This window comes from Macaca thibetana, chromosome 5 (assembly GCF_024542745.1).
Source record: "Macaca thibetana thibetana isolate TM-01 chromosome 5, ASM2454274v1, whole genome shotgun sequence".
NCBI lineage: Eukaryota > Metazoa > Chordata > Mammalia > Primates > Cercopithecidae > Macaca > Macaca thibetana.
The window spans coordinates 72,853,892-72,876,265 of record NC_065582.1 but is presented as its reverse complement, the minus strand read 5'-3'; positions in this window follow the sequence as shown (position 1 = coordinate 72,876,265).

Below are 22,374 nucleotides of genomic sequence, written 5' to 3'. Positions count from 1 at the left end.
AGAGTTTTGCAGATTCTGAATGTCAGTCTAGGGAAAGTTTTTACAAGTAGTTACACAAGTTCTAAGATGAAGTGAGGGCTTTAGAATTTTAGTAAGTAAGAAACTGGAGAATGATTTATAAGGAAAAGAGAATGAAAAAAATACCAGCCAGGTATGCATCTGTTAGGGAAATAAGTTATAAAAGAAAAGAAAAGGAAGGAAGGAAAGAAGGAAGGAAGGAAGGAAGGAAGGAAGGAAGGAAGGAAGGAAGGAAGGAAGGAAGGAAGGAAGGAAGGAAGGAAGGGAGGGAGGGAGGGAGGGAGGGAGGGAGGGAGGGAAGGAAGGAAGGAAGAATTAAATTATTGGGACAATAAGCAGAAATTTTTCACTACATATAATCAAAAAATGAAGGAAGAAAGCCTACAAGGAATGAAGCATAAGTATAAAAGTAAATTAACAAAAATAATAACATTAATAATTTATTGTATGGATTAGTTATTATAATATTAGTTACATGATTTAGTTTTGAAAAGATAATGTACTTGAAGAAACAGGGAATTCTATAAATAGAAAGTAATTTTGAAAAGGATTATAAACTATTATAACTTTTAGAAGGAATAAGTAAACATGGCATATGAATGAAAATATTTCAGAAAGAAATAATATAAAAGTTCTAACAACTTTTAATTATATAATAAATTTTATATCACTACAGTGACAAATATTACTATGAGCGGGATTCTTCTCATTTTTCCCAATGAAGTAGGTGAACTGTGGAAAATAGCTTTTCAATTGAAGTTAAAATATCTTGAAGAAAATTCCAGCTCTGCAATTTGATGGCTTTATTACTTTCATGTAATCATAAAATTATATTTGCCTCATTTCTTTGTATATTTATAATAATATTCATTTTTGGTGATAATCCAATGAGATGATACATATGAAAATGCTTTTATAGCCAAGTTATGAAAAGTACTAGACACTATAATTATCATTGACATTATTTTTCACTCTACTTAACATTTTAAAATACGTATTGTAAAGTTAGAACAATATAAATGAAAAATATTAACCAAAACCAGAAAAAAAAATTATAGCTTAAATGCTACTTGAGAGTAAATATGCAGTATTGTAAAGTCTGGTAATTGGCCTATTAAAATGTCTTAAGATGTTTTATTATTTGCCAATGATTATGTGGATCTAAGCTTTATTTATGCATTAATCTAAAATAATTCACTTGGTTTTTAAAGGAATTAGCTCTTAAGATTATATGCATTGTGAAATTAGAAATTAGAGTGATTAAAATTATTTGTATATTATGGAAAGGATATTAGGGTTATATATTTTAAATGTTTAGCCACATTTTATTAAAGTACCTATTTCACTGCTACCTCTTTTATGTAATATTTGATTCAGTTTTTGGGAATACTAATTTGATACACTATTTGTTGTGCTCTGAATGTTTTGGTTCTCCAAAAATTCGTAGTTGATATCTAATCCTCAGTGGAATAGTTTTAAGAGGTGAGGTATTTGGGAGGTGATCAAGTCATGAGGCAGATTGGATAAGTGCCTTGTAAAAGAGGCCCACCCAAGGGAACTTGTTTGACCCTTCTGCCATGTGAAGATACAGCAAGAAGGTACCATTTGTGAGGAAGAGAGTGAGCCTTCACCAGGCATTGAATCTGTTGGCACCCTGTTCTTTGCCTTTCCAGCCTCCAGAACTATGAACAATTAATCTCTGTAGTTTATAAATTATCCAATCCAAGGTATTTTGTTAAAGCAGCCTGAATAATCTAAGAAAGAAATCGCTACCAGAAGTGAGGCTGATGCTGGAACAAATACCGAAAAATATGGAAGGGACTTTGAAACTGTGTAATGGATAGACTTTGGAAGTACATCCTAGGAAAAAGCCCACATTGCCATAAATGGGGGAGCATTAAGAGTAATTCTGGTGAGGGCTCAGAAGAAGAGAAAAACTAGAGAGATAGCCTCAGTCTTCTTAGATGTTTCCTAAGATATTGTGAAGCGAATGTTGGTAGAAATATGGACAGTGTTTCCATTCTGATGAAGTTCAGATAAAAAATAAGGGGCAAGTTATTGAAAACTGGAGAAAAGGTAATCCTTGTTATAAAGTGGCAAAGAACTAGGCTGAATTGTGTTCACATCCTAGTGTTTTGTGGAAGGTGAAGCTTGTGAGAGATGAAATGGGATATTTGACAAAAGAATTTCTAAGCAAAATGCTGAAGGAGCAGCTTGGCTTCACTTGACTACTTATAATAAAATACCAGAAGAGAGAAAAAATGTAAATATGAAATTGATAAAAAGGAAGCAGAACTGAAAGATTTGGATAAACCACAGTCTCCCCATGTTGCAAAGAATGAAAAACTCTGTTTGCAAGGTTAGACCAAGGGCATGGACAAGCAGTCCTTCCTATGGATGGGGAGAGCTAGGTGCTATTGATCAAGACAATGGAGGAACGACCTCAAACTCATTTTGGAGATCATCAGGTCTGTCACTTCTATCATAGGTCTAGAGTACCAACGCCTGGGGGACAGAAAAATATCAAGAGAGACCTGAGGCCGCTACTGGCCTCCACACTCTCCTCCCTTTCCTGTAACACCACAGATCTCTGCTCCTTGCTTTCTGGCACAGCAATATTCAACTGTCCCAGGTGTGGTTCCAGTGGTCCCAGGCACAGTGGTGACACAAAGTCTATGGTTCTCCTTTGCTGGAGTTTAACATAGGTGGGGGTCTTGAGGGTAGACCTGTTCCCAAACCTCCACTAGACATTTTCCTAGTGGGAGTTCTCTAAAGTGGCCCTGCCCCTGTGGCAGCTCTCTGCCTGGGTCCTGAGGCTGTCTGGGACATTTTTTGAAATCTAAATGGAGGCAGCCATGCACTCACAGCTGTGCACTCTGTGCACTAGTGGAGATGGCACTAGTTGTTTACTGCCTGCAGCCTGTAGAAGAGTGGCTTTGAATAGAGTGTTTTCTAATTTGCTCTATTCATTCATTACTTTTTCCTAAGTTGTAGTTACACACTAATTCATTTATAGAAGTTTTGACATGGTGTAGTTCCTAGTTCCTGAATTTAAAGAGCAATGTTCACCATCAATTTCTTAGAATTTGTAAATAAACATCAGCAGATCATAATGTTCACTTTGTTATCCTCTGGGTAGAGACTGAGATGGGAGAAGCAAATACAAATTTATTTATCCTGTTTTCCAGAGCTGGGCTATTGTATCTTAATTTTTTGCCCTATTCTTTCATAAGACATCATTATATAATATCTAAACTATCTGTTTTGGCTTTGAGTTTATTTTTATTGAAAACAATTTCTGCAGTCATTTCCTCACAGTTAGGCATTTGATATTTTATCTTTCTTTCTGTTATATTCTGTCATTTGTCATTTGTTAAAGTTTCCAACAATATCAAAGTTATCTTCTTCAGGCTTGGGCTTTTTCTTTTAGATTTCAAGACCTTTTTTGGGAGGCTTACTAAATCTAAATTGAGTTCAGGTCTCAAAGTTTAACTTCTTAATATAAAATGTGAGTGCCTTGTTTGATAGTCCTTCTAAATTAGATTTCTTCATCTTGGATATTGCTTTCATTTTAGAGAATATTTTTTAGAGCACAAATTCATCCTCTTACTAATTTAATTGGAATGCCTATATAATTGCATTCTGTCCTTGTGGAAGTGTGAAAAATTGATACAAGTGTATTATTACTAAAGTCACAGAACAGACTAACTAAGAAAATTGAAGTAAATGAATCTCATGGTTTGTTGAATTTATTTCAAACACACCATAAGAATCAAGGGGAAAGAGAAGAAGGTAGGGTTATACACTTAGGAGAGCATGCAAGCAGAGTAGAATGACCAAGCTACCAGAGCCTTGTTTTATGCAATGTACATGTATCCTATTTATTTCTGCTTCATCAGTTTTTCCTACTGATGACAGGGATACAAGAACCAGAGTTAAGGTATAAGAAAAGGAAGCCAGCAGATAGAGATGCCTGTAACCATAACACTCTCGTTCTTTTCAAGACACTCAGGAAGGTGCATGCCTGTAGCTGAGCCTTACCAATTGTACAGATAAACAGTTACGGGTATTATATGTTAGAGGACACGTGAATGACGATGGGCATCACTAATAGGTGGCTGGTTAGAAACTCCATGAACATTGAATGACTCATGTGGCTTGCATATTTACTGTATCATGAATATTTAATGTTTTATGTGCATAATTTGGGGTGTCAAAGTTCCTCATATACTTAATGAATATCCCTGTGCCTTCTTAGTCCTTCTATCCTTCTTTTTTATGTTGACAACTAAAATTTATTTCATAATTTATGTGTAACGTATCTCACAAGCTACTTGTCTGTATACTTAGATTCATCCGTCTTATGTTTTGTTTCTTTTTTGTTTCATATATATGTTCTAGTTATTTGTTAATGATAGATTTGAATACTATTAAATGTATACTGGATACATTTCACTACAACCTGCAGACTCTGCTCTTCTATTTCTATGTATTTATTCAATGACAATCCCTACATAAGCCACCAATAGCAGTATTAGTCATAATAACCCAGAAGGGGAAAGAGCCTGAAGGTCTGTGAAAAACAGAATGGATAAATTGCAGTGAAAACAAGTGCATCATGGTTACTTTCAATCATCAGGTTAAACTGCACAAACATAATGTTGAACGGATGAAACCACTCAACAAAATTAAATTTGTGGTTCGGTTTATATAAATGTCAGAAAGAGGAAAATCTAATTTATGGTGCATTGAGTTGGCTAGTGTTTACTTTTGTAGGGGATTAGTGTCTAGAAGGAGGGAAACAAAGGGATATCTAGAATTCTGTGAATATTCTTTTTCTTGATCTGGGTATTGGCTTTGTGAGTATCTGGTGTGTAAGGAAAAAATACTATACATTTTTTAAGAGTTCTGATATTGCCTGTACAATAAAAATAAAATGCAAAATAATCATAACAAACAACATACAAAATATAACGTTTTGTATGATTTTATTTCAAGAAAATAATAGAGGGAAAAGACTTGAAGAAGACTGAACAAAACAAAAATTGACAAATGGTATCTAATTACACTAAAGCCCTTCTACACAGCAAAAGAAACTATCAACGAAGTAAACAGACAACATACAGGATGGGAGAAAATATTTTCAAACTATACATTTCACAAAGGTTCAATATCCAGCATCCATAAGGAATTTAAACCGATTTACAAGAAAAAAAAAAAAAAACATTAAAAAGTGGGCAAATGAAAAGAACACTTTTCAAAAGAAGACATACATGTGGCCAACAGGCATATGAAGAAAAGCTCAATATTACTAATTGCAGAGGAATGCAAATCTAAACCACAGTAAGATGCCCTCTCACACCAGTTAGAATGGTTATTACTGAAAAGTCAAAAAAAAAAAAAAAAAACCAAAAAACAAAAAACAGATGTTAGTAAGATTGCAGAGAAAGGGAATGCTTATACAATGTTGATGGGAGTATAAATTAGCTCAACCATTGTGGAAGGCAATGTGGTGATTCCTCAAAGAGCTAAAAACAGAACTACCTTTTAAGCCAACTATCCAGTTATTGGGTAATACCCAGTAAGGAATATCAATTATTCTCTCATAGAATATCAATTATTCTATGATAGAGAAACATGCATGTGTGTGTTCACTGCATCACTGTTCACAATAGCAAAGACAGGGAATCAGCATAAATGCCCATAAATGGCAGACTGGTCAAAGAAAATGTGGTACATATACACCATTGAATACTATGAAGTCATAACAAAAAACAAGATCATGTCTTTTGCAAGAACATGCATAGAGCTAGAGGACATTATCCTTAGCAAAGTAACACAGGAACAGGAAACCAAATACTGCATATTCTTATTTGTAAGTGGGAGCTAAATGATGAAACATATCGACATAAAGAGGGCAACAACAAACACTGGGGCCTACCCAGGTTGGAGGGTGGGATGGGGAGAGAAGCAGAAAGAGTAGCTATTGAGTACCAGGCTTGGTATCCGGGTAATTAAATGATCTGTACAACAAACTCCCAGGACACAATTTTACCTATATAAAATTCAGCATATGTACCTGTGAACCTAAAATAAAAGTTTAAAAATAAATGAAATGAAATAAAATAAAATAAAGATAAAGTTAGAGGTTGAAAGACCACAATTTTTTCAAGTAATAAGAGCTCACTATTCAGATTATTAGCACTCTGGGAAATATGGCCAGTTGGCATTTCAAAATTAAGATTTGAGGAAAAATGAAGTTTAATAAAAGATATCACTGGAAAAAATGTTCATATCAAAAAAATAAAAATTTCCATATTATATTTAATGGTTAAAATGCAGAAAAACACAAAACTTACTTCCATAAATGATGCAGACATTCCCTATGCATTGAAAACTTTACAATGATAATAAATATTAGATAATGAGTAGAATCAAATTTCCAAAAATATTTTGTAAAGAACAAAGAATTAAACATACCATTATGTCTTTTAAGATTTTATTAATGTTTATAATAATTTAGCAAATTTGTCTTATTATAAACTAATCACACAAATATACAAATCAATTTTAGCCACTTCTTTTTTACCAGCAGCAGACAGATATTAGAGCATAGCCACAATCACACGTAATTGAAGCTTGGAATTATACTCTTTTTTTTTTTTTTTTTTTTTTTTTGAGACGGAGTCTCGCTCTGTCGCCCAGGCTGGAGTGCAGTGGCACGATCTCGGCTCACTGCAAGCTCCACCTCCTGGGTTTACGCCATTCTCCTGCCTCAGCCTCCCGAGTAGCTGGGACTACAGGCGCCCGCCACCGCGCCCGGCTAATTTTTTGTATTTTTAGTAGAGACGGGGTTTCACCGTGGTCTCGATCTCCTGACCTTGTGATCCGCCCGCCTCGGCCTCCCAAAGTGCTGGGATTACAGGCGTGAGCCACCGCGCTGAGAAGTATGGACAAAAAGAAAATACCAGTTTTTTAAAACAAGTAGAGAATAGTATTGGGAATAACCTTCTGTCTCTGCCTCTCCAAGATTTTATTTAATAAAGCAGTGGTTTATAAGATGTTATATATACTGCAAGATAAAAGTTGTTGCATAGTCAATGCCTTAAATATTGGTTTATTCAAAACTAAATACTTTGCTTACTGTATAAGTTACCATCATGTGTCATATGCTAACTTAATTTTCCAAAAGGAAATTGATACATATAATGACTCCCCTAAAAATGTGTTATTGGTGAGATAGAGTCACTTAAGATTGACAAACTTTATATTTCCTACTGAAGTCAATAGATAAGTACTATTTTATAATGCAAAAAGATTAGAAATCCCTAGTAATTGGAGAAATCTCATTTTAAATGCACAAAAAAAAGTGATAAAATTTGAGCAGGGTAGAGCTCAGGTAGTGTAAGAGATCAAAATGAACAATAGTAAAGAACTATAGGCAATAAGGTGTTTATGTTGTTCCGATAAAATACTGAATGTATATTTAACCGTCTACCATCCTTGTTGAATGCCAGGGATGGTATTTTTGTCAAGATAAATTTGAAAAAAAATCTTGGAAATTCGGGTTTTGTAACTGATAGTAGATCAAAGACTTCTTGTTGGATCCTTTGTACTGGAATTCTTAAAGCATTTGAAAAGAAAATGTAAAAGATTACCTCAAATTTTTTCTTAGAATGTTGCAGGGACATGGATGAAGCTGGAAGCCATTATCCTCAGCAAACTAAAGCAGGAACAGAAAACCACACACTGTATGTTCTCACTTATAAGTGGGAACTGAACAATGAGAACACATGGACACAGGGAGGGGAACAACACACTGGGGCCTGTTGAGGGAGGCTGGGTGATGGCAAGGGGAGCATTAGGGAAAATAGCTTATGCATGCTGGGGTTAACATCTAGGTGATGGGTTGATAGGTGCAGCAAACCACCATGGCACAGGTTTACCTATGTAACAAACCTACACATCCTGCACATGTACCCAGAATTTAATATAATAATTTTTTAAAAAATTGTCTGGAATACTCTTTGGTATTAGCCCCAGTGTTATAACCTCATCACTCTCTGAGCTCTTTCACACAATTTATTTAACTCACAACTTCTGAGAAAATATAATACATTAGTCTGATTTCTTGGACTCAGAATTGTACATTATAATCATTGTAAGCCCACAGGAAATAGCTATTTTTAATACTTCCCTCAAAAATGACTAGTTTAAATAAATGAAAGCATTATTCCTCATAATTCTCACCGAGAAGCATTATTTGTTAAGGTTCTAATGTGACTTTTAAAATTGGTTGAATAGAGTTTAATTAGTTTGCTCATTATTGTGATAATCATTCAATACGCTATTGCATATATTCTTCGGCATGCTCAAATTTTCACTATAATTATGGTTGATTAGACTAATTCATATCTGTTGTATTATAAATAAACACATTTAGGAAATTCAGATTTTGAAAATTAATTTACTGTAAAGAATAATATCAAGATAATTGAGTGACACTGGTAGAATTACTCTTTTGCATCACAAAGAAGTGTTTAATTAACATATTTAATTATAATTATTAGTATTGGTGTAAACATTTACACATATGGATTTATTTCACCTGTGTTCTATGTATTTATACAGCTGCGTTAGTCTTATTGAGTCAATAAATATTCAAATATTGATGACATGGGATTTGAAGATGGTTAGCCAGTCTCTACTTGTTACAACTAATATCAGATGGGGGAGCAGGAACAGCTAAATTAATTCACCTGAATAAATAATTATAAAATAAGGTAAGATACAGTAATGAAGAAGAATGATTGAAAGCCAGGCACTCTCTTATTATCTGTAGAACCTTATGTTATGAAAGTTACCCTCATTTTACTTTATACTCTGGAAGATGCCTGGTATATAGAACGCTCCCAGAGAAAATGTTAGCCATTATTGATACCATTACTGAAGCTAAATAATACTATGGGTGTTCAGTGAAACATTTTTGATATGAGAAAAAGTATTGGGAGCAGACTGTGAATGCAAAATAAGAATTGGTGGGTGAAGCATTGAATTGTCAATGTGAGAAAAATGCATTTAATTATGGAAGGAATAGGGGTAATTTGAGATTTCTGTTTGCTTTTATATAATTTCAAATCATGAAAGAGTTTGTGTCAGGTTTAAGTTTTAAGAATTTAAATTGGATGCTGGTTTTCATGGATTAGAGAAGAAAGACAGAAAATATGAAATGACCACACACTGCAATTCCTGAATTAGATTAGGTGAAAAGCTATGTATCTGATGATAATGAAAAAAAAACGGATAGCTGGCGAAATATTGTGAAAAGAAAAATGTACTACATGAGGTTGGACCTCTGCAAATAAAAAAAGCTTAAATTAATCTTCTCAGAGAAGAAAATAACTATGTAAATTATAACATTCTTACTGAAGTGCATCTACCTGTTGTAAAAGTATTTGTATGCTACAGATATGAGCAATGCCCATCAAGAGGAGCCGAGGACACAGCCAAGACTGCAAATGTGGGGAGCTTCTACCTACTTACATTTCATTACATTTTTAGACTATCGATTATGCTCAATTTTAAGCCAAAAATTATGAAATATCCTCATTGAGTATAGGAACATTATATTATATTAAGCATCTCTAAAGATTCTAAAGAATTTGGCTAATTTCGATTGAGCTTTCAATAATGGGCATGCTTTTTTAAAAATCTGATATTCAAATCAAATTTCATTTAATATCAAGACAGATGCACTGAACTTTCTAATAAGTTGGCTCTTGATTTCAAATTTCTCATCTTTTTTCTCTTGAATATTCTTCCCTGTATAAGCAAAGATTATCTTCATTGTAATTATATTAAAATTTCAGTGAAAGCAGCAATTTAAAAAAACAACAATAAAATAAAAAATCCAGGTTTTGGTTTGGTTGGTTTTTTGCCCTTAGCGTCTGTCTTCACATAAGTCACATATTTTTTATTCTTTTCATCATTTAATAGTAAATAAACATGGATTTCTGGATATTGTATGAAACAAGGACAAAACTACAATGCAGAGTTCAAAAGTATTCTCAGAATTATATTTTCACTTTATCCTCTGTTTGTCTCTTATTCTAATATCCTGCTTACTTAGTTACCATTTCTAGAAATCCATATATTTATTTATGGAGATGGGGACATATCTCATTTACCATTGTATTGTCAAAGCCTACCATGTACTTTATGTGTCGTAAAAGCCCAATAAATATTGGATAAATACAATCAGAATTAGTTAATAAGGGAAAATAGTTGCCCAGAGAACATTATTTACTTTCTATTTCAAATGAAAGATAGTATAAAATAATTAAAATGAGACTTAACTAGAGTGTGTTACAGGTAAAAGCTGTTCAATTAATTAATAACTTTAATAACTTATAGTTTGTGGTGCTATGACAATTTCTGGTATATGGAAGAATAAACTCATCTCTTTTTAATATTGAAACAAACAAAAAAATAAAAAGGAAGAACGTATAGCTATCTTGCCCCCCGTTCTCTTCAAGTGTGAATACGCTGAGATCAATAATGACTGAGATTAGTCACTTCTGTATTTTATTTTTGAATATTTAGTTTAATTTTGTTTTAAATTAATAAATCACAAAACTAAAATGTTTGAACAAGTTCATTTAACTGTCTTCCCAGGTCATTATTATTATTATTACATTTTAGTTATATATTTAAAAGAGGAGATACTGAATATGTCAGCCTAACTGGAAAAATGTGTCTTTGGCATAGGTGAATTTCAGAACAAAGGTCATCTTTACAAGAGCTTTGTCCTCTGCTTTGATCTTAAAAAGCAGAACCTGGGTGGAGAGTGACAGAGCAGAAATCTCAGATCATCACTGAGGAACTAATTTTCTCAGAAAGACCGGAATAGATGTAACAATGCAATCCGTTTTCAAAGTTGCAGCCAGAACAATCCTACTTTTCTTAAGAAGTAGAGTTCTGCTTCTTTCTAGTCTCTGCTTTCACTAATAGAAAATGGCTGAGTTCACAGCAAGCATACAGTTGAACATATAAGATATACTGATGACACAACTCATCTTTAATTGCTTGCTGAAATAACTGAACAATATCTTCTGAGTTTCCTAGAGATCTGTGTATGACACCAAGAAGCAAATACTTTAATCCAACAGATTAATTATCCACTCACTGGTGAAATTTGACTAATTCTTCTGTAGGTTGGGAACAGAACAGTTTGGAAGGGCTTTCTATAACACTTTGGTAGATGCCAGCACATAGGGCAGTTTGGTTAAGATTCGTTTCCAAACTCCCTCTGACTTTTTCACAGAAAACTGTTCAATTTGGTTGTTTTTCCTTTTGAAGAGTTTGTGAACTTCTTTAAAGACAAACTATGCCTCCCACACCACCAGTGGATTCCTGACAAACTGTAGTTAAACAGGCAGATAGCACCGGGACCGTCTGAACCCTTTATTTTTTCAGCCTCTCTAAGGAATCAAATGTATCCTTGCAATTCAGCTTTATCATTTGGCACCAACCAATTTCATACAGACAGACATGCTGAATTTCTCTCTGACCTATTGCAAGTTCCAAAGCATTATGGAAACGAGTTAAGACACTTGATTTGTCATGATTTATTATAAAGGACACAACTCAGGAACAGTGAAATGGGAGAGATGCATAGGGCAAGGTATGCGGGAAGAGGTACAAAGCTTTCATGCCCTCTCAGGGCATGCCACCCTTCCAGAACTTTTATGTGCTCACCAACCCAGAGACTTCTCTCTATTTTTAAATGCCCTGGATATATATGCCTTACAAATAAATGAAAACAACAACAAAAAAATCAACTCCATGGGGGTCACCATGTTAGATCTATTTAAATGCTACAACAGGCCAGGCACAGTGGCTCAGGCCTGTAATCCCAGCACTTTGGGAGGCCGAGACCGGAGGATCATCTGAGGTCAGGTGTTCCAGATCAGCCTGTTACTCAGGAGGCTGAGGCAGGAGAATCGTTTAAACCCAGGGGGTGGAAGTTGCAGTCAGCTGAAATCGTGCCACTGCACTCCAGCCTGGGCGACAGAGCAAGACTCTGTCTCAATACATACATACATACACACACACACACACACACACACACACACACACAACTGTATTAGTTAAAATAAGTTAGTTACACAGAATAAAAGAGGCATCTTTGTGATCTGCCTTCTGGAAACAGAAAACCTAGTTTTCCGGGGGAAATAAAACATTCTGTATGAAAGTTTATTAAAGCATTTAGTTGACAGATTGCTTCTATAACCTTTGTTCTTGTTTGTGAGAAACATTTATAAGCCTATGCTTCTAAAATCTATAAACTGATATTCTCATTCACAATTAAAAGCAGCAAGACAGATTGGTTTTAGCACACAATAGCATTTTTATGGACTCTCATTTTTTTCATGGGCCACTTAGCTGTAAATAATCCATGCAAATAGCAATTAGACCTTTCCTGGTTTATGCATATACACATAATGGTTATTCAAGTAACACAGAAATGTTTCAAGTAGTTTTCTATATAAGACATGGATATTTAAAACCATACGGTTGAAAGGTTAATTAAATGGATTTGAAATAAAACATAAGATAATTCAGAATGGTGAATTTCTGTATTTTTCAGGTCAGTACCTCCACATACTGTAGCAAACAAGTCAAAAACCTGTTGAATTTTCTGTTACCATCTTACAGTGTTTTAAGTCTATCCTGTTATGTTCAATATTTTCTCTTAAGTAAAGAAAAAAGATGAAAAATTAAGATTATATTTAACTATAGTGCAAGTATAAAAACTATAGTATCAGCATTGATACAGTACTAGTATCTTATTTAATGACTTTACTTAATTTTTTCCTATTGTTCCATTGCTATAAGTGACAAAAATCTGGTCCTGGATCCAAGGCAGGATTTAAACTTGCATTGAATTGTTAAATTTCTTTAATCTCCCATAAACTGGAATAATTACTTGGATTTTTGTTGTCTTTGATGTCCTTGATATTTGTGGGATGTTCCTCTATTTACATATTTGTATGATGTTTCTTCATGATTAAATTCAAAATAGACATTTTTGGCAGGATTACCAGATGAAATTTCATCCTTCTCTGAGCATAATGATATGCACATGATTTCTATTTGTCCCTGATGAGGTTAACTTGCTTTGCTGAGTTTAGGTAGTGTGTGACTTCTGCCCTTTGATATTACTATCGTTCCATTTTTAATTAATAAGTAATTTGGGCAAGTGCTATCTTGAAGTTATGACCAAGATACATGATTTATTTTTACATTGTGAAGTAAGAAGCAACATAAATTTCTGGGAGGATTATGGCCATTATACAATTAACTGAAGAGACATTAAGACTGACATTGAGTAAAGGTAAAGAGCTGTGCAGTGAAGGATCTTCAGTGACAGGAGTGAAGGCAGAGCATGTTCACAGATGCAGAGCAGTTGGAATACTTCTTGAAGAAAGGTGATTTTTTTCTTCTGTTACTCTCTTTTCTGTAAAATAGATGGCAGAGTATCAGCTTGATGCAAGAGGCAAGATGTTAGAGGTTTGATGAGAGAAAATGTTCATATTGGAAGTATTTGAGAGTTCATATCCTAAGGGAAAAATAGGGCTCAGTAGAATTTATAAATTGCATGAGATAGGTAAGTATATCCATTCACGTAAAATGAAAAGAGTGAGCATAGCTGTTTCAATTTTTCTCAGTTGTATACGTCTTCTTGCATACAATCGCTGAAGAGGAAATTAATTGGTTTTAATCACTAAAATTAGAGATGAGAGATTTTCCCAGCAAGTATAAGAAATGTAGAGCAGGGAAAGAAAATGATGAAGCCCTGTTTTTTTTTTTTGTTTGTTTGTTTTGGTTTTTGTGAATTGAAGAAAGTTTAATGAGAACTAAGAGCAGTTACTGCCTTATTCCATGACATTTTAAAAACTCAAAAAACATTTTAAAAATGTAATATCCAATTTTGTAGAAGTGAAAAATAACCAAGCCAAGCTCAAGACATTCTTAAATTATAACTCTTTCAATCACTTTTGATTCTTTGTTTCCTGCCAATCTCTACATACATTGGGTAGTTTCTTTGTCCTTGTTTTTTGAGAAGAAAATAGACATTTAGATTTGCTGTTGTTTTCATCACATGTTCTGGGAGTAATTATGTGACTTTCAAGGATCATTCCTTCATTCCTTCGAGGGTAACGGAGCAAATATGAAACATTCATATTTATCTCCAGTTTCTACCAGTAAATACAGTTCAAGAGGGGCACAAAATGGTATTTTACATGGAAACAGGTGTTAAGAGAATGAAAAAGCTTATTTGAAGAGTTTACCATTAAGACTCATTAAGGATCTAGAACTAGAAGTACCATATGACCCAGCCATCCCATTACTGGGTATATACCCAAAGGATTATAAATCATGCTGCTATAAAGACACATGCACACATATGTTTATTGCGGCACTATTCACAATAGCAAAGACTTGGAATCAACCCAAATGTCCATCAGTGACAGACTGGATTAAGAAAATGTGGCACATATACACCATGGAATACTATGCAGCCATAAAAAAGGATGAGTTTGTGTCCTTTGTAGGGACATGGATGCAGCTGGAAACCATCATTCTCAGCAAACTATCGCAAGAACAGAAAACCAAACACCGCATGTTCTCTCATAGGTGGGAACTGAACAATGAGATCACTTGGACTCAGGAAGGGGAACATCATACACTGGGGCCTATCATGGGGAGGTGGGAGGGGAGAGGGATTGCATGGGGAGTTATACCTGATGTAAATGACGAGTTGATGGGTGCTGACGAGTTGATGGGTGCAGCACGCCAACATGGCACAAGTATACATATGTAACAAACCTGCACGTTATGCACATGTACCCTAGAACTTAAAGTATAATAATAATAAAAAATAAAAATTAAAAAAAAAAAGAAATGTTATTCGTTTTCCCCACAGTCTTATGTAAATTTAATTTTCATGAAATTGTTGACTTGCTAACCCTGGAGACTGGTGATGTCTCTATTAATCTACAGAATGAGTCTTAACGGAAGCCCTGTTTTTATGTTGGGTAAAGAAGAAAGGAAGAAAATGATAGGTGTGGTGAAGTTTAAAAACCGGCAATGTCAGTAAATTAGATGATGCAAAGTGTTGGAATAATATCTGGAGTGAGAATACTGGAGGAGGCCGGGCGCGGTGGCTCAAGCCTGTAATCCCAGCACTTTGGGAGGCCGAGACGGGCGGATCACGAGGTCAGGAGATCAAGACCATCCTGGCTAACACGGTGAAACCCCGTCTCTACTAAAAAATACAAAAAACTAGGCGGGCGAGGTGGCAGGCGCCTGTAGTCCCAGCTACTCGGGAGGCTGAGGCGGGAGAATGGCGTAAACTTGGGCGGCGGAGCTTGCAGTGAGCTGAGATCCGGCCACTGCACTCCAGCTTGGGCAACAGAGCGAGACTCCGTCTCAAAAAAAAAAAAAAAAAAAAAAAAAAAAAAAGAATACTGGAGGAAGTAATCTTGAAAAATAGACGAATGCAATCAGTAGCTAAATGTTTTAAACAATTTTGGAAGTGAAACATTGGAAGCATTATACTGAATCTATAACCAAAATTGTGCTATTATTCTTATTTATTATAATCCTTATTCCATGTCTACAGAATGTTTGTTGAAATCTTCCATTTGGAGTCAGGAAAAGTTCTTCAGTTGTCATTGCTGTGTAGCCTGAAGTTAGTCACCTTTGTAAAAACTAGGAGAAGACTATATATCCACTGGTCACTACTCTTTCTCCTGTCCCATACCCATAAAATACTAACATAGTGATCATGGCAAACTCCCAATATAAAAAGAGATACTCAAAATTGTGTCAATAATTGAGAGAATAAATATGTAATAAATAAAAGTGTGTTATTTTAATAACACTTATTGTCTTATTTAATTTTGGCTGCCATAAGAAAGCATCGTAGACTACATGGCTTATAAACAACAGAAATTTATTTCTGAATTCTAGAGGCTAGAAGTCTGAGATCAGGGCATCAGCATGGACAGGTTCTGCTGAGGGTCCTCTTCTGGACTACAGATTGCAGACTTCTCATTGTATATTTATCGTATCCTTTTGTGGCAGAAAGAGGGCTCCAGAATTTTCTAGATTTTTTTTTTAATAGAGACACTAGTCCCATTCATGAGGGCTCCAACACACCAAGTAATTTATTTCCAAAGACTCCATCTTTTAAAACGATCACATTGGGGATTCGGATTTCAATATATAAATTCGAAGGTGACACAATTATTCAGGCCATTGCAGTTAACATAATTTTTTCTTTAGACATTTAATTGTACTATTTGAAATATTTTAGAAGAAATATGAGAAGAATACAACCATAGTAATGCATTTTAGTGAAGATTAAAACTGTTATTAAATACCAGAATGGAGAAGTAGATTGTGTAATACCAGGGGGCATAGCAATAAATGAACGATAGCTATTTTCGCAACATGGATAAATTTCACAAATGTTCACATGGAAATGTATACAAGTCATAAGTATGCAGCTTAGTGAATTATTACAGTGTAGAATGGAGGATTACCTCACCAATTAAGAAAGAATAAGTAAAAAGGATATTTGAATTGCTGTAAAATAAATATTCAATGAAGTAACACATTTTCCCAGTGAGACAAGCAAAGACATAGAAAGTGATGAAAAGAAGGATGAGATAAGTAGGTACTCCATACAGTTTACTTGGAGATATACCCATATACCCATTGATGATAACGGGTTAACTAGTCACCAGCAACCAGTTCTTTAAATGTTCACAGCCTATGACTCAGCAATCTCACTTCTGGGAACGGATTTTGTAGACACATTTGCACATAATTTTAAAAATAATAATAAAATAAACTATTATATAAATTTAATATATAAATTTATAAAGTTTATGTAATGGTTTATTTTGCTATTATAAGCTTCGTATCTATTAAGAGTGGAATAATTGAATAAATGATATACATGGAAAAATAAAATAGCTCTCTCTTAAGAAGATACACACATAAAATGTGAAATATGTTGCATTTTGTAAAGTGTATATGACATGTTTGTGTGCTTTATTCTTTCAATTTGTATTTGATGAATTACATATTGTTTTCTTGTTCAATAATAGATGAAAAATTTAGACTTTCCTTTATTTCTAAAGAATATACTGTAGCATTTATTTCTCAAAGCATTTATTTTTATCTGTCTTAATTTATTAGTATCTTTAGTGTAGGTAATACATTTCTTTTAGGTAAGTTATGCCTCTTTTATGTAAATAAAAACCTCTTTATTTTTGAAAACTCTCCTATTTTCTGAGTTACATGCTTATTTTATTCACTTGGTTTTTAATTATTTTCTTAAATAATTTTTAAAACACATTTTTATTAAGATGGAGTGTCGCTCCATCTTGATAAAATTAATTAGTTCTTAATTTATTTTTAAATGTTAAGTGTGTCTTATGTAGGAAACGTGTATTTTTTTTTATTTTATTGATTTTTTATTATTTTTATACTTTAAGTTCTAGGGTACATGTGCATAGCGTGCAGGTTTGTTACATATGTATACTTGTGCCATGTTGCTGTGCTGCACCCATCAACTCGTCAGCACCCATCAACTCGTCATTTACGTCAGGTATAACTCCCAATGCAATCCCTCCCCCTTCCCCCCTCCCCATGATAGGCCCCGGTGTGTGATGTTCCCCTTCCAGAGTCCAAGTGATCTCATTGTTCAGTTCCCACCTATGAGTGAGAACATGCGGTGTTTGGTTTTCTGTTCTTGTGATAGTTTGCTAAGAATGATGGTTTCCAGCTGCATCCATGTCCCTACAAAGGACACAAACTCATCCTTTTTTATGGCTGCATAGTATTCCATGGTGTATATGTGCCACATTTTCTTAATCCAGTCTGTCACTGATGGACATTTGGGTTGATTCCAAGTCTTTGCTATTGTGAATAGTGCCACAATAAATATACGTGTGCATGTGTCTTTATAGCAGCATGATTTATAATCCTTTGGGTATATACCCAGTAATGGGATGGCTGGGTCATATGGTACATCTAGTTCTAGATCCTTGAGGAATCGCCATACTGTTTTCCATAATGGTTGAACTAGTTTACAATCCCACCAACAGTGTAAAAGTGTTCCTATTTCTCCACATTCTCTCCAGCACCTGTTGTTTCCTGACTTTTTAATGATTGCCATTCTAACTGGTGTGAGATGGTATCTCATTGTGGTTTTGATTTGCATTTCTCTGATGGCCAGTGATGATGAGCATTTTTTCATGTGTCTGTTGGCTGTCTGAATGTCTTCTTTTGAGAAATGTCTGTTCATATCCTTTGCCCATTTTTTGATGGGGTTGTTTGTTTTTTTCTTGTAAATTTGTTTGAGTTCTTTGTAGGTTCTGGATATTAGCCCTTTGTCAGATGAGTAGATTGCAAAAATTTTCTCCCATTCTGTAGGTTGCCTGTTCACTCTGATGGTAGTTTCTTTTGCTGTGCAGAAGCTCTTTAGTTTAATGAGATCCCATTTGTCAATTTTGGCTTTTGCTGCCGTTGCTTTTGGTGTTTTAGACATGAAGTCTTTGCCCATGCCTATGTTCTGAATGGTACTACCTAGGTTTTCCTCTAGGGTTTTTATGGTATTAGGTCTAACATTTAAGTCTCTAATCCATCTTGAATTAATTTTCATATAAGGAGTAAGGAAAGGACCCAGTTTCAGCTTTCTACTTATGGCTAGCCAATTTTCCCAGCACTATTTATTAAATAGGGAATCCTTTCCCCATTTCTTGTTTCTCTCAGGTTTGTCAAAGATCAGATGGCTGTAGATGTGTGGTATTATTTCTGAGGACTCTGTTCTGTTCCATTGGTCTATATCTCTGTTTTGGTACCAGTACCATGCTGTTTTGGTTACTGTAGCCTTGTAGTATAGTTTGAAGTCAGGTAGCGTGATGCCTCCAGCTTTGTTCTTTTGACTTAGGATTGTCTTGGAGATGTGGGCTCTTTTTTGGTGTATTTTGTTTTTTTAAAATTTATCCAGTCTCTCAGCTCTTTGTTATATTTAATTAATGTATTTCAATATAATTATTAATATGATTGTTGTGGTGGGGATTGTTAAGACCACACCCAGGTTTGATAATTCACAAAGAGGATTCACAGAACTTAGAATATAGTTATACTCATGGCTATTACTAATTATGGTGAAAAGATACAAAGCAAAATCAGCAAAATGAATAGATGCAGCATAGAGTCTGGAAGAAAACAGGTGCAGCTTACAAAGAGTTTTCTCCTATTGGAGTTACACTATGCATGCTTAATTCCTCCAACAAATGTTGTGACACCATGTGTTTTAGAGACTCAGTATCCATAGTTTTATTAGGGTCTAGTCATGTAAGCACCCTATGCCTAGCACATACGAAATATCAGACTTGCAGAAAGAAATTAGATATTCAGCAGAAACTATATTGTTTTTTATAAATATTTCAGGCAGGGTGAGCCACTCTTTTTAGTTCTGAGAATAGTGGGAACTTTCCCAAAATCCAGGTTCCCAGATGCCAGACAAAAGGCAACCTCGCCAGCAGGTTTTATAAGGACAGCAACCTCAGGCCTTCTATGTTACCCCTTTCTAAGTAGCCATACCTTTGGCGCTTGGCCAAAGTTTCCTTATAGCATGGCCTCTTTTCCAGATTGCATATTGCTATGATATTAGTTTAATTATTTAAATAATCAAATTTACAGTATTATCTCACTCTTAATGGATTACAGCATGCTGCCACATGAGAAATGCTCCAGCAATTTTGAGACAATACATAAAATAGCTAAGAGCATTTATAATCTTCCCTAGGCAAGAGTGAAAAACAAAACTTACAAAATTTGTGACTTTACAATAATAATGATATTTTTCACTTACGTCACTTTTTGGCAGCTAAGAGTAAGCTGCAGTTCTTTGCTTCTGTGTTTATTTAGCTTATATATGTGTCTTCTTCATTCTTAGGCCCTAACTGAAGGATCAGTGGTAACAAGTGTAACAAGATGAAAAAGCAAGAGAGCAGGCAAAAACCAGCCATGGCTCTAAAAGCTGTTGTAGTTATCACTTCTGCTCTTACCCAGTTGGCTAAATTAAGTTACATGGTGAAGTCCAGCACTAAATCTGGAAGGAGGCATACTCTTCCCACTGGAGAAGGTTGTATCACAGGACAACAGAAAGGAAGGTCAATCTTTCTGAGAAAAGAATGAGTAAATAAACAGGAACTGTTATACCTTTAATATTTACTGTTTCCACATGATGGTCCAAATGCTTTACATATGTTATGAGGAATTATTTACCCTATTTCAAAGAAAAGCATAGTTCAATATAATTCTTCCTGAAATATTTAATAATGAGATTGAGTTAATTTAATTGTGCCTGAAATATTTAATGTATCAATCTATTATTCTGCAATTCATATAACAAAACAATATGCACTTGGACTTAAGAGATTTTAGTATAATCTCAAATATATTTATAGACTTTACTAAAGTTACATATATTCTGTTCATTATACATTTTTTTACACACATGTACATATATACTGATCATAAAATTATTCAGCCACATTGGTGGCTATATGCTATAATTGTATCTATGAGAAACTATATTGTTCATCACAGCAAAAATATGAATGCTATTACATGCTGCCAGAGATTGAAGACTTTACTTGATGATGTGTGGCTATGACTAATGGAAACAATGTTAACTACAGCAATATATTTGTTTATGAAAATACAGAATATTTTATATAGGATCTAGAAATTTAATATTATGTTTATTTATATTTCAGGTTCTTTATAAAGTTGTGATAATAATCATTTAAATTTTATAGGATTTAATGTAAGTTAATTTGTAGAAAGCATTGAGATCGTTTTATGAAAATAATACATATTTAGCATCAATAAGTGCATTTTTATTTTATACACATAAAATACACCAAAACTTAAGGAAAATACCAACGTTATTATTTATTACATAGTATTTACTTAGTATTATCAAATATATTTATCTTGAATATTAATATTTTAAGCACACAGTTCAATATCAAAAGTTTCTCTAAGTTTTCACAACATTTGACAAGGGATTTTGAACACTTGAAGGAAGACAAATGTTGGCTTGGAAATAAAAAATAAGCTTGAGAAATAGAAAAACTTAAATGTATAGGACTTCATAATTGACTGCAAAGAATGATAACTTGAAATGTTATGGTTGTATACAGAATGGAGGATAACGGCACAACAGAGATAAGAAATAAAGTAGAAGAAAAGATTTAGTGGAAAATTCAAGATTTGAATTTTACTAGTTCAAAATGATGACAAAAACCTAATTTTTAAAGTTTTAAGTGTGCATTAACCATAGAAACTCATGTTCAGTGCAATCCTATTAAGACACAAGTATCTGCCTTTTAAGGATACATATTCTTGCATTAATACAAAAATTGATACCATTGATGTAAAAGTGAAACAAAAATCTTGGAATTCGACTTGTTATCAATGTCTACCAGAATAAATAAGAGCACTAAAATTTGAAAGAAGTCATTTCCCTATTAGTCCAGATTTGCATTTTTAATAGAAAGAAGTAAAATAAACTTCATACAGATAATATATCATAATATATTATCTGACAATATAATCTGATCATATGTGATTAACAGAGATTATTTTTTATCACTCTTTGGATTTTTATTTTCACTCTCCACCATTCTTATGGTAAGTTCTAGAGAATTAAATTAATTTCATTATGGCTCAAGATACAAACTACTTTAAGTACTAAATTTAAATATGAATTAAAATTTGCCTTGATATTCATTACCAGGAGAGGTTTCCTACATCTGGTAGCTGTTTAAATCAACTCCTGATTTCCCTTGATCCAAGACAAACATCCCTAGGTGCTGTAGGTTACTCTTTTTGATGACTCAAAAATATAATATTCTAGTGTAATTAACTTCCAATATTTTAAAAATTATCATCTAGGCATGTTTAGATAGTTAGAGAGCATTAAACTTATCCACTGTCATTAATTTCATGGAAAGGAATTTGGGAAATTATCTGATAACCTAAGGATGCCACTGTTGGAAAGCACTTGACTCTTCTCTGATAAAAAATTAATTAAAACATCATTCTGCTAGCATGTTTGGCTCTCTTTGATGTTCATGTAATTATATTATTTGAATATAATCAGATTGTATGCAAAAAAACAAAGGTAGGCAAGTTAGGAGATTAGAAAAACAATTTAAACAACTTGAGTCAGAACTTTTTGTAGGGTAATTTCCCATG